The following is a 13,127-nucleotide window of genomic DNA, read 5'->3' on the forward strand; positions in this document are numbered from 1 at the left end:
GGAGAAATCTTTCCCTCTCCACAGATGAAGAAAAATTTGTGTTCAAGGTTGGAAAAATCACTATCAACAACTCTGATAAAGACTTGGGATTTTGTCTCTTTGTGCCACAATCCATTCCAGATTTCTCCTTTAACCTGGAACGAAATGTGAAGACGCTAAACATCACTTCTCTCTGTGACATCTAACGCCCAAACTCTTAATATATCTTGTACTCAACATCAAACCCAGACTTCCAAACCAATTTTCAAAAATAGTTTACATTTATTAATAGTGTTTAAGAACTCAACTCATTTTAAATCACAACACTGTTTAAAAAAGATTTACAGGCCAACAGTAAGGATTATTTTTAACAAAACCTCCCATGATATGTAACTCACAAGTTTTAACTATCCTAGAATACTCTCAAATACATGCACAACAATACAACAAATATCCAACAACACTAGTGGCGTTTGATGGCTCAACGGGCACCAAGAACTTGATCGCTACCTGGGGAAGGGGAAGCGGAAGGGGGAACATAAAACATTGGAAACATGAGTTAAAGCCTAGTGAGTGGTAATTTAATACGAACATAAGTTTTCTTTTTCTAAAACATAAAAGAAATATATTAAAATCATTCAATGAATTATTGGCAAAATATATGAGATTCAATAACATCTCAAACCTATGTTATTCAAATAATGACATGATCATACTTCATAAAAAGCTTATTATAAATCATCATTGAGCTATTAGAAAACCACAACTTTGTACCCAAATACTCCTTTACGACGATAGGTTATTTTGGACAAGGACATATGATTGTCCTAGACAAACCACATATCGAATATCCCCCGTAATGGTAAAAATAATAATGTCATATGTGCATGTAGAGCTGTCTCATGGATAAATATAGATATACATCCTGGGCCCAAGTTCTTATGGACTTCTCGATATACTCTAATCTAATTTGACCCTGGTAGCCCCTTGATTGCCTGGGTGGCGCTACAGACTTAAGTTCCTCTAGACTTTCCAGGATACTTTGACCATATTCAACCTCGATAATCCCTATTTGCCTAAGCGGTGCTACTAAAACACATTCACGTATCATGAAGAAAATCATCTCTCGGGTACAAGACTCAATAGTTCGGAATCACTTTTCACAAACCATTCAAAAATCATTTACAAATCATAGCTCATATTATATTCTCATTACTCATCAAATCCACAATCTTTGGTTTATTTATAAAACCAAACAAATCACGACAAAGTAAAATCAAGTTCCAAACTACATTTTTATAACTCCAATTCATAGAAAATCAATAAGAATTCATAAATCATGATTCAAAGCATATCTGAAATAATAGTCAAGTAAAACATATCTTATCAATATATTTCACAAATTATAGCATACTATCATACATATATTTTTTTCATATGAAAATACTCAAAATAAAACCACTCATAATTAACTGGCTTCTCTTCGGATTTCTAGTTCCTCCGACTCCCTTTTATCCTAAAATTATATTGATAATCCCCTGGTTATCCTCCACAAGACCATAATCCAATTTTAAAAGTTAACCTTCAAATATAACCAATTTCACTTAAACTTTTCCAAAAACCCTAATTTGATCAAATGTAGGATTTAATTTGCAATTTGGTCCTTTAATTACTTTAAAAATAACTTAAGATTCCAAAATTAATATCAAATAAGAACTAATTCCACTTCAATTTTCCTTAAGTCTTTTAGTCTTGACCTTTTTAAGGTTTCCCTCTCAATTTAATCCCAATTTCACTTAATTTAGGGTTTACTCATAATTAAGTCCCTTTAATTAGTTTTACCTTAATTCTCCAAATAATTCACTTTAAAGTTAAAATATCTTAATGATACCAACTAGGACTTAAACCAAGCTTGAGTACACTTAATTTTTCCCAAACCCTAATGCCATCCAATTTTAAGAATTTCACCTTACACTTTAATCTTTAAATTACCTTAACATTAACTTAATATTCCAAATTAATTTAATCCCAAGTTCAAAGTATCTTATTGATATCCATTAGAACTTAAATTAAGGTTACGAACACCTTAATCAATCTTATTTTTGTCCAATTTTCCCATTAACCCTAATTAGGATTTACTCAACAAATTAACCCCTTAATCAACTTCAAAATTAACTTAGGATCCCAATTACTTCTAAGTTTAGGTTTAAAGTATCATAATAATACCAATTGAACCCCTAATCATACTTAAGAACACCTTAATTAACCTGAAATTGAATTTCTAGCTTTTTAATGACGGACAATAGATGAAAAAAGGAGTCATCTTCAACCTCCAGCCCAGAATTTTTCAAATTCAACCTTTGCTTTTCCCATGGAATTTTAGACTTGAATTCATCATTTCCAGCAATTGAAAGCTTAATTAACCTATGCAAACCTTTTACCCATCACTAGATTTAGCTTACCTCAATGTTTAAATGTCTGAATCGCACTAGAACTCCTGGAATCGATCAAATTCTCCATGGTTTCCTGTTTTTCAGCGAGAATTTTTAGAATTTAAAATTAGAAATTCTAACCAATAACAATCAAATCAAAGACCATAGAACTCTAAAGAGATCTTATAAGTATCTTACCTTCGAACGTGGAGCCTCGATTTAACCTCTAAGTATACGGATTAGTCAAAAATCCCAAGCTTCATTTGTTTTTCGTCTACTCCAGCCGCCATTGTTTTGCTTCATTTTCCTTCCTTTTTTGACCACGAGTATTTAGCCCAAACTCTCCATGATCTTCCCTTTAACTTCCTCTTTAGTTTAGTTTCATTTTGTCTAATTTTCTTTCACAAAAACACCCTCAAAAGACCCCAAATCCGAGCCCTTTTTTCTTCATCTCTTAAGTTGCTAAACACCAAAACCAAAAAATTCCGGCTTCCTTGACTATTTGCCAGATCCTACTTAGGATTTCCCACATATTTTGGTGACTAATTTGCATCTCTTGCTGATCCAATAGAAGGATTTGATGAGAACAAACCCAAATTTATCAAAAAAAAAAAACCCCAAAAATCTAAAATTTCCTCTTTCTTGAGTCTACCCATTTCTTTCTTCCAATTCTTCTTCAATTCCAACTTAAACTAAGCTTAATAGACCTTAAGCATCCTAATTTTACCTTTACACTTCAAAAATTCCCAAAAGTCACCGCATTTCAAAATGTTGACTTTTTGGTTGACTTTGACTTGACCGTTGACCGTTGTCTTTGACTTTGACTTGTCCCGAACATGCGTATTTCACCTTCGAATGTCCTATACAAGTTAGACTAAGTTAGTTACCCTCAAATTATTTTCTAGGTCCTTACATTCTTTTCCTCGGTGGAAAAAATGTTTTTATTTCTAAGTATATCTCTTAATTAAAGTTTCCAAATAAAATTTAATTTGAGTCTTCATGTTCAAACACATTTACAAGAAAGAGTAAAAGAAGAGAGGACTTACACTTTGGGAAACTAGTGTGCAATAGAAGTATATCAGGGGAGATCCTTCAATCAACCTTCAGAAAAATATGGAACTTAGGAGTCAATGTAAAAAACCTTGGAAAGAATTTGTACCTTTTCATCTTTGCAAACCAAGAAAGAAAAAGTAGAATCTTCCATACCGATCCATGGTTCTTCGACAAATGTCATCTGGTTCTAAAGAAATCTAAATTTGCTGATAAACCTATTGAAATTGATTTCAACATGGTTCCTTTCTAGGTCCATTTTCTTGACCTCCTGATGGCTTGCAGAAACAAAAACATTGCCCCACTACTTGGGGATGTAATAAAAAAATTTCATTGAAGTTGATAGTGACGTGTCTGGCAATTGTTGGCAATGCACCCTCTAAGTTAGAATAACCATTGACATCACAAAACCTCTATGAAGAGGAATAAAAATCCAACTGGATGGACAACTAAAAGCTTCTTGGGTGTTCTTGCAATTCGAGTGCCTCCTAGATTTTGTGCTTCCACTGGGGCCTCATTGGACACATTCTTAAAGATTGTAGCGGTGTAACAATCCAACTTCTTAGAACAATTAAAAAGGGGATTGTAACTACATGCATAAATATTCACATTGAGAGAAAAATAAAATAAAAATAAAATAATAGGATTTTGGACCTGCTTAAGTATATAAAGAAACTATTTTGACTTTAATTCAAGATTTCAAATCGTTTGACCCCAAGCACCTTTTAACATGAAATAAGTAAACATGAAAAGACATAAAGGTTCAAATACAAAGGTGTTTCTAGCTCCTTTGGCACTGTCACATTCCTCTTGTCAGTCGCTCGAGTATCCTTGCCCTTACCTGAAAAACATAACCGAAGCACGTACTGTCTTGCCTTGACTCGCATGTCTAGTGACCCGATGGCACACCGTCAAATATGGGAAAAGAAACATGAACGTGAACCTGTTGATTCACGCAAGTCTAGCGGCCCGAAGGCACACCGCTAAACATGAAACTAGACCCGTCAGTCCTTTGAAATAAAACATGCATCAAGGCGAGATGGTAAACTGCCCTATTGGTCTATCATGCGTAACATACATAATTTCAGTACTGTTTCCGTCGCACATATCATAGCATAACATAGAAATTCAAATATGCTCATAATACTCATAACTGTCATGCAACAAGTATATCACAAAGACAAAATTGTGCTTCTAAAATCCATTAATTAACTTTGTAAATCAAACCGCCGACACTGGTAATAGTACCACTTACCTCAAATTGGTTACAAACGTCCACACAAATAATTCAAGAAATCAATCACCAACAGCAATTTGAATTTAACGTTCCTAACACAGAAACACAACCTTCAATTTCGACCCAAAACTTCAAATTTTAAAATTTTAAAAAAAAAAAAAATTATCCAAATTCACGCTTAAGGTGCTGGACATCTTGCTTAAGTGCTTAAAATCCTCGACCTAGAAGCCAAAACGTCAAGGTTAATGTCAGTTTGAAACCGAGTATTAATGGGCATTAGAGACATCCCAACAATTAATCTAATAACCACAAAACCTCACCTAAAAAAAAAAATAAAAAAAAAATCCAAGAACGGCGGACGGAGGCCAGTGTGACACCGGCGACTGAGCAAATGGGGAACGACGCATAGCAGGGCTCCGTCCGATCCAGCGGCTCGTGAACAAAATCAATCGCTGGCAGCTTCGAGTCGGCGGCGTGGGATGGCAACGGCGTTCGGCGAAGACCCAGACGAGATGGCTGACGGTGGCGCGCCATTCATAGACTTCATAACTTTGATGACTCCCCATGGCTTGTTGGAGGGAATTTCAACGAAATCCTCTAGATTCATGAAAAATCTAGGGGTGACACTTGCACCTCCACTTTAATTAACAATTTTAGGGAAGCTACCAATGACTGCAATCTCTGTGATCTTGGATATAATGGAGAATCTTTCATATGGTGTAACAAATGGAGACATCGACCCCAAATTCTAAGTCGGCTAGACAGATTTTTTGGCAACACATGCTTCAAAAGCTTATTTCAAACCATCTCCAATACTCATTTAAATTGGTCTAAATCAAACCATGGACCCATTGAGCTTATGCAATCTAAATGTCCCTTCACTAAGAAGAACGGGTTCTCCTCGTTTAAATTTGAAGAATATTGGGTGTCCAACAAAGATTGTCAAAACATAATTGAATGCTCTTGCAATTGGTCCTTCCCCTCAGCCTTGCCATCTTCCTTTGTTGCCAACCTCAGGAAATTATCTACATCCCTTCAAAATTGGGGTTCAAAAGATTTCAACCACATTAAGAAAGAGATCAATACCAATAAATTCTTGCTTCGATCCATCTATGAACACTCTCATCCTATTGACTTCGATCAAGTCAACAATATTGAACAACACTTGGATAATATTCTCCTAAGTGAAGAAACTTACCGAAAGCAAAGATCAAGTAAAAAATGGCTCAAATGAGGTCACAAAAATACCCGGTGGTTCCATAAAAAAACAACTAGGAAAAAGAAAAACACTATTAAATGCATTATGAACTCTTCCAACATATGGCAAGAGGAAGATCATATCATTGAAAGCAAATTCACATCTTACTTTTCCAACCTCTTCACCTTATCTAAACCTTCTACTGATAATTTGAATAAGGTTTTAAATAAAATTGAATGTGTTGTTTCTGATGACATGAACAGGTTTCTTAATGCCCCTTTCTCTAGAGAAGAAGTTGAACATGCTCTCCATCAAATGTACTCAACAAAAGTGCCAGGCTCCAACGACTTCCTGGCTTTTTTTTCTTTTAATAAAAAATACTGGTCCGCGGTGGGTAAACATATTATTGGCTATTGTCTTAACATCCTCAATAATAACCTATATCTTAAAGATTGAAATCACACCAACATTGTTCTTTTTCCAACTCATCTTTTGTAAAGGATTCTAGGCCAATTAGTCTTTGCAATGTTAATTACAAAATAGTTTCAAAGATAATTATAAATAGGCTGAAATCTATCCTAAATGACATCATTTATAAACCTCGATTTGCTTTTGTTCCATCAAGGCTAATCACAGATAATATCATACTTGTTCATGAATGTTTCAACACCATTTACATGAAGAAGAATGGAAACAAGGGTCTTTTAGCTCTTATACTAAATATGTAGAAAGGTTTTGATAGAGTATAATGGTGTTTCCTTAATAATATTATGCTCAAAATGGGATTTTCTCCTAAATGGGCGAACCTAATTCATAATTGTATTTCATCTGTCTCCTTCTCCTTGCTATGGAAAACCTAGAGGCAGCATCATTCTTACAAGAAGGATTAGATAAGGAGACCCCTTGTCCTTTTCCCTTTTCTTCTTATACTCAGAAGGCTTCTCAAAATTCATACATCGTGCTGAACTCCACAATAATTTCTCTAGTATTAAAATATCCAGGTCTGCTCCTCCTATTACACATTTTCTTTTTGCAAATGATAGCATATTTTTCTCCAAGGCATCTTCTTCTTATTGTCAAACTCTACTAACCAAACAAGTATGGCACCTCCTTAAACATCCACACTCTTTTGTTGCAAAACTCTAAAGGAGAAATATTATCCGACTTCAAATTTCACATCTGCGGAGCTGTGATCTAATCCATCTTATTTTTGGACAAGTGTTATTTGGGGTAGAGAATTGCTCAGTAAAGGTACTCGGTTCAAGATTGGCAGTGGTGATAATGTTCTGTATTTGATGACAAATGGCTTCTCAGAGAGACTTCCTTCCAAACAATCACAAAAGATTTAACTAATAACAATATGAAATTCTCTAATCTTATAACCTCTAAAAAATCATGGAACCTTCCTCTTATGGAGGATCTCCTCCTTCGAACAGATATTGATCTAATCAGAGCAATTCCAGCCAGTAAAACCCATCCCCTGACTTTTGGATATGGCATTACACAAATAATGGAGTATACAACATGAAGAGTGGCTATAAGCTGGCCCTAAATCATAATACTCATTTTGGTTCTTCAAAATTTTCTACATTATCTAGTTGCTGGAAAGCTCTATGAAAATTAAATATTCATAATAAAATCAAAATTTTCATATGGCGAGCTCTTCCTCGATGCCTCCCGACTAGAACTCGCCTCAAAAGCAAAGGGATCAATTGCCATACTTCATGTCCAATTTGCTTGGTTAAAGAAGAAATAATTGAAGATGTCATACTCAGATGCAAATGTGCCAATGAAATATGGAATTATTTCCTCCCAACTATCTTTGTTATCAATCTCTCAAAAAGGGATCTTTCCAATTGTTGGAGTCAATGGATTTCTTGGCTCAGTTCCCAGAGCTAGCTCTGGCGTGTGTTACATGTTGGGCCATTTGGAATGACAGAAGCAAAGCAAACCAAGGTTTTCCCTACTCCTCTATCCCTAAAAAACCACTTCTCCTCAATTTTCTTCTACCTCCAAACTAAATTGGACTCCTCCACCAGATGATTTCTTCAGATTAAACACTGATGGCTTTTGGACTTCTTTGACTGCTCCAGCTTCCTCTGACGCCATTATTAGAAACCCTCAAGGATCCTTAATTGCAGCCAAATGTAATGTCATTGACAAATATGCCTTAATTCTCTTCACTTTGAGCTACTTGCGATCTGTGATGATCTATCCATTATAATTGATAATGGTATAAAAAAAACATCATCATTGAATCTGATCCAGCATCAGCAATTGCGGCTACCAATTGAACAACATCCTCAAATGAAATTAGCTCATAAATCTCAGAAGCTAAAAGTTTGTTATCCTATTTCTCCTCCTTCTCACTAATGTATACTCGTAGATCTTGTAATTCGATTGCTCATACCCTAGCTTTTAAAGCCCTCTCTGTAAATGCCCCTGTATTTTGGTGTAACCCTTTCCTCATATGGCTCTTACAACTTGCCTAAAAGGATTATCGTTTTGATATGTCTGATTTTATTCAATAGAATAACTTTCATTTCAAAAAAAAAAAAAAGGAACAAAACAAAACTATTACACTTGATATAGACATTATACTCTTTTTTACATAATGAACCTTACATCATATTTGTATGAATATTCATTAAATAACAATCACGTGTAGGTAAAACATCGTGAAAATATTTATCAAAGTAATGCTTATGGATACTTTTGTTTTTTTTTTTTAAAGAATAAATCAGCAATAAACACATTTTTTAAATTAACTGAAAGTATATAGACTATAATGGAATGAAACTCATAGTATAATGATCAAAATAATATTTTAACCTAAATTATTTTTGGTTATTTGTTTGTTAAATTGTAAATTCGAATCTTATGGTTTGATTTAGTTCTTGTAGTTAGGTAATACTAATATTTCTACCAATAGGGGTTTAGTTCAACTGACATCAGCGTACACTTAGAATCAAGAGGTCTATGGTTTGAATCCACTCATCTCCAATTTATACTAAAAAAATATATAATACTAATACCCCATGTTTTTTTTTAAAAAAAGTAATGCATTCACTAGCTTTAGGACTAAAAAATGTAAATTTAATTTTTCTTTGACTTTAGGTCAAGAATATGTGTCATTCTCAATCATGCTCATGTAAGCACTCTTAACTTTAACGTGCCTTAAGTTTTTGAATTCCACGACTTATGCATATTTAAAGGGTAATTGCAATGAGTAGTTCTTATCATTTCTTCTTCTTCATCGCCATTGATCTTTTTGACATAACATTATTGACAACCTTCATAGAACTAATAATTAAGTGTATGGCAACATTTTAAAGAATTGCAAATATAACAAAACTATCAATGATAGACTCTATCGTTGATAATAGATTCATATTAATGATATAGTCTATCACTATCGTTGATAGATTCAAATAGTTGGATTTAAATTTTGCTATATCTACAAATTTTTTCATATTATGTCATGTTTGCTAATACTATAGGCTTGATTATTATTATTAATATTATTACTATTATATACATGCATATGTATAGCACACATATATATAGATACACATATACATACATACATACACATATATACAAACATACATATATATATATTCTTTTAACAAGAAGGCATTGAATTCCACCTTAGCCAGACGCGTTTTGTTTAGAGACATTCGGAGTCAAAAGTAAGTATGCAAACTTTATTGCAGAGTACTTTATGATCGATTGGAAAATTTTTATGTATGCTTACATCAAATAAATTTTGAATAAATATTTTACGAGATTTACTTGAAGTGGATATTTTTTATTTGGTCAAATTATATTTTAGTTTGTTATTTCTGTAGGTCATGTCTATTTAATTTTTAAGGTCTCGTTTAGTAACCGTTTGATTTTTAAATTTTGTTTTTGAAAATTAAGCTTATTTCATTTGCATATTTTACAATGATTTGCATCTTTCTTAAGTACAATACTTAAATTCTTAGCCAAATTTCAAAAACAAAAACAATTTTTTGAAAGCTATTTTTTTTAGTTCTCAAATTTTGGCTTGATTTTTTAATCTATTGATGATAGATAGATAACAAGGACAAAAATTTGAAAGTGGAAGTAGTATTTATAGACTTATTTTTTAAAAACAAAAAAAAACAAAAAAAAACAAAATGATTATCAAACTAGACTTAGATTTTTAAAATTACAAATTTAGTTGTCAAAATTTTTGAATTTTTAAAATATTTGACTTTTCTTTAAACCTTTGATTTTCTCTTTGGTTTTAGCCCTTTTTCAATAAAGGTGCTTGTATCAGAGTTGCGTGATTAATGAATTTCTTTAGTTTTAAAAAAAAAAAAAAAAAAAAAATAGTATTTGTAACTAAAAATAACATTCAACTACCGTCATATTTGCCATTTTTTCCTCTCTTATAACTAATGTCTATCGGTAACATTATCTGATTGACTAAACACAGTGCATCGCTTAAACTGCAAGCAATGACAAACTGAGTTGTGTTTGTCAAATTCACTTTAATCGTCCCGTAATTTTTTTATTTTTTTTATTTTTTTTATTTTTTTGCAAAAGTCATCATTGAATTATAGAGCAGTCATAATCAAACATTCAAACTTTGTAATTTGATTGGTATCGAAAGAAATTGATCAATCTTAATCTTTAAGGGATCTTTAACTTTTAAGAGAATGTTTGGCTCATCAACATGAGTTGATACCGTGACGCCCAAACCAAGAAAAAGGGAAAAAAATAAATAAATAAGTTTGTTTTGTGATTTTGGGAGTAGGGTTAGGGGAGGAAGGAAGTATTTAAATATGTCTTTATCTCATTGGTATGCATGCAGATCAAAAAGGAAAAAGAAAAAAAAAAAAAGAAGAAAAGAACTGAGATACTTGTTGGATTTTATGTTTTAAAACTCACAATTTGTAAAAAAATAAATATATTCTATTATCAATAAACTTATTATTGATTCTACGAATTGCATATATAAAAGTCTAAATCCAATAAACTAAGATTCATGGCTATTATATGAATACTTGAATTTTATGTAGAGACATAGAGATTGATCAAGTTCGAGTAAATCACCAAAATGGTCTATTGTACATGATTATGGTTGGGTACCTTATTCTAATAACACTATTGGATGCGACCTACTCTATAGCTCACTAGAAGAATTTCGGACTTTAATGTCGGTTGCAACCGACATTAAAGACCTTCAGTGAAATTTCCAACCGACATTAAAGACCTTCAGTGAAATTTCCAACCGACATTAAAGGTCTTCAGTGAAATTTCCAGCCGACATTAAAGCCTGTGTTACTTTTTTTTAAATTCTTAACTGACATTGAAGTCCGAATCTGTCCATTTTTTTTTTAAATTCCGTTGCCGAATCCATTTTTTAGTCAATAAGTTAAAAACGACATTATATCTCTCGTGTTGGATTAGGAAATGTCCGTCATTGTTTTATGTTAAAAAGTATTAAAAAAAAAAAAATTGCATGGCAAGCCCATCAATATTTGTCTTCCACCTATGAATTTATCCACAAACAAGAATCAATATTTCCAATCCATTACATATACTCATCAAAATATGAAATAAACACACTAATCACCAACATTTGCATAATAATACCAGAAGCAGACTTTCATAGAATACTTATACCAAGTCATCATTTCTCTCATTCACAAATATCAATTAGTACTAATTCCATGAATACTTAACACCAAATACCCCATGAACACAAAAAATATATCATACATAAATCTTCCAATAGTAAACAGATCATGTCTTCCACCTATAAATTTATCCACAAACAAGAATCAATATTTCCAATCCATTACATATACTCATTAAAATATGAAATAAACACACTAATCACCAACATTTGCATAACAATACCAGAACCAGACTTTCAAAGAATACTTACATCAAGCCATCATTTCTCTCATTCACAAATATCAATTAGTACTAATTCCATTCACAAAGATCATGGTTAGATAAATTTACATTCATTCTAAGCTAGCATTTACATTCTATTGAGACAAAATACAAGAATTACATCCTTACACAAATCGGCCAACAAAACTTGCCCATTGGGTTCGAATTACATCAATCTCTCCTTGCGTATATGCATCTTTTGCATTGAACTACAAAAGGGGGGGGGGGGGAAGAAAGATAAATTCAACATAAGTTTATGTCCATTTATTAAATTAAAGCTAGTACTATATAAAAAATAAATAATTTACGTACAAGGCTAGTAATGGGAGTAGTAGAATTATGCACTATTTCGTGTATATACTTTTGCACATAGTACCCGCATCCTACAATATCTAACTGACGAGAGCACTGCATATAAAGAAGTTGAAAACAATTGTTAAATTGTTATAAAGAAGTTGAATGAACATAAATTGTTAAAAAAATGAATATAAATTTACCTTTACAGGTTTCCCTTTTGGAGAAGACCGATGGTGTTGGAGATCATGCTTGGCTTGCCGTGTTTTCAATCCAGTAAATAGTTTAAAAACATTAGTTAAACATAAATATTTCAATTAAGAGCTAAGAAAGTTTAATTACACTTACATATTTATAACTCCATGAAAATCCTCTTGAACCTTACTTCGAAGAGAGTCCAAAACATAAACACAATTTTCTTGTAGATTGATTACAACCAATATCCAATGATAACTATAATAAGCAACAATTTTGAAATATTAGTACGTGTATAATGCAAATTAAAAATAACTTAAGAACTTGTATCTACTTGCTCTGTGTTATATGGAATGAGGACTAATTGGTCTAAATTAGCCAATTCTAGTTGATTGGCTAAATTTATGGATCGGATATCTTGAGACTTCACATGTGGCGATATTCTTACTTGATCAATTATAAAAAAACTTCTTCGTAATATCACAACCACATTCATCCCAAAGATACCTAAACAAAGTAAAAGTTATTATTTATAAACATGAAACAAAGTATACATACGCAATGTATGTCAAAATACACATGTAACCTATTTCAACCATATTGCAATATTGGATCAGATCATCGCGGCCTAAATAAATAAATTTGTCTCTTCCAAATATATGCTCGTTCAAAGTGATACGGATCATGTCTACATCGTTTATGTTGTGCATGGCATGTCCGTTCAATAGTTGATAATACCATTGGCGTTAGTATATTTGGAGGACTGGCTGAAACTCTTAAATGTTGAATAGTCCTACCATAACCAAAA

The 13,127-nt window shown here is 32.5% G+C and overlaps 1 long non-coding RNA gene and 1 pseudogene across 1 annotated transcript; both read right to left on the reverse strand.

Annotated features, from left to right (window-relative positions):
- Positions 1-241: 241 nt before the first annotated feature.
- On the reverse strand, positions 242-2,749 carry LOC120086926 (uncharacterized). Its single transcript, XR_005484383.2, has 3 exons — positions 2,610-2,749; positions 2,442-2,505; positions 242-489 (listed from the first exon to the last, which is right to left on the reverse strand). It is a non-coding gene; the product is annotated as an uncharacterized LOC120086926 (long non-coding RNA).
- A 9,206-nt stretch (positions 2,750-11,955) lies between these two features.
- LOC150034171 (uncharacterized) lies at positions 11,956-13,029 on the reverse strand (annotated as a pseudogene).
- Positions 13,030-13,127: the final 98 nt, after the last annotated feature.

This window comes from Benincasa hispida, chromosome 9 (genome assembly GCF_027475165.1).
Source record: "Benincasa hispida cultivar pf3 chromosome 9, pf3_genome.v1.1, whole genome shotgun sequence".
NCBI lineage: Eukaryota > Viridiplantae > Streptophyta > Magnoliopsida > Cucurbitales > Cucurbitaceae > Benincasa > Benincasa hispida.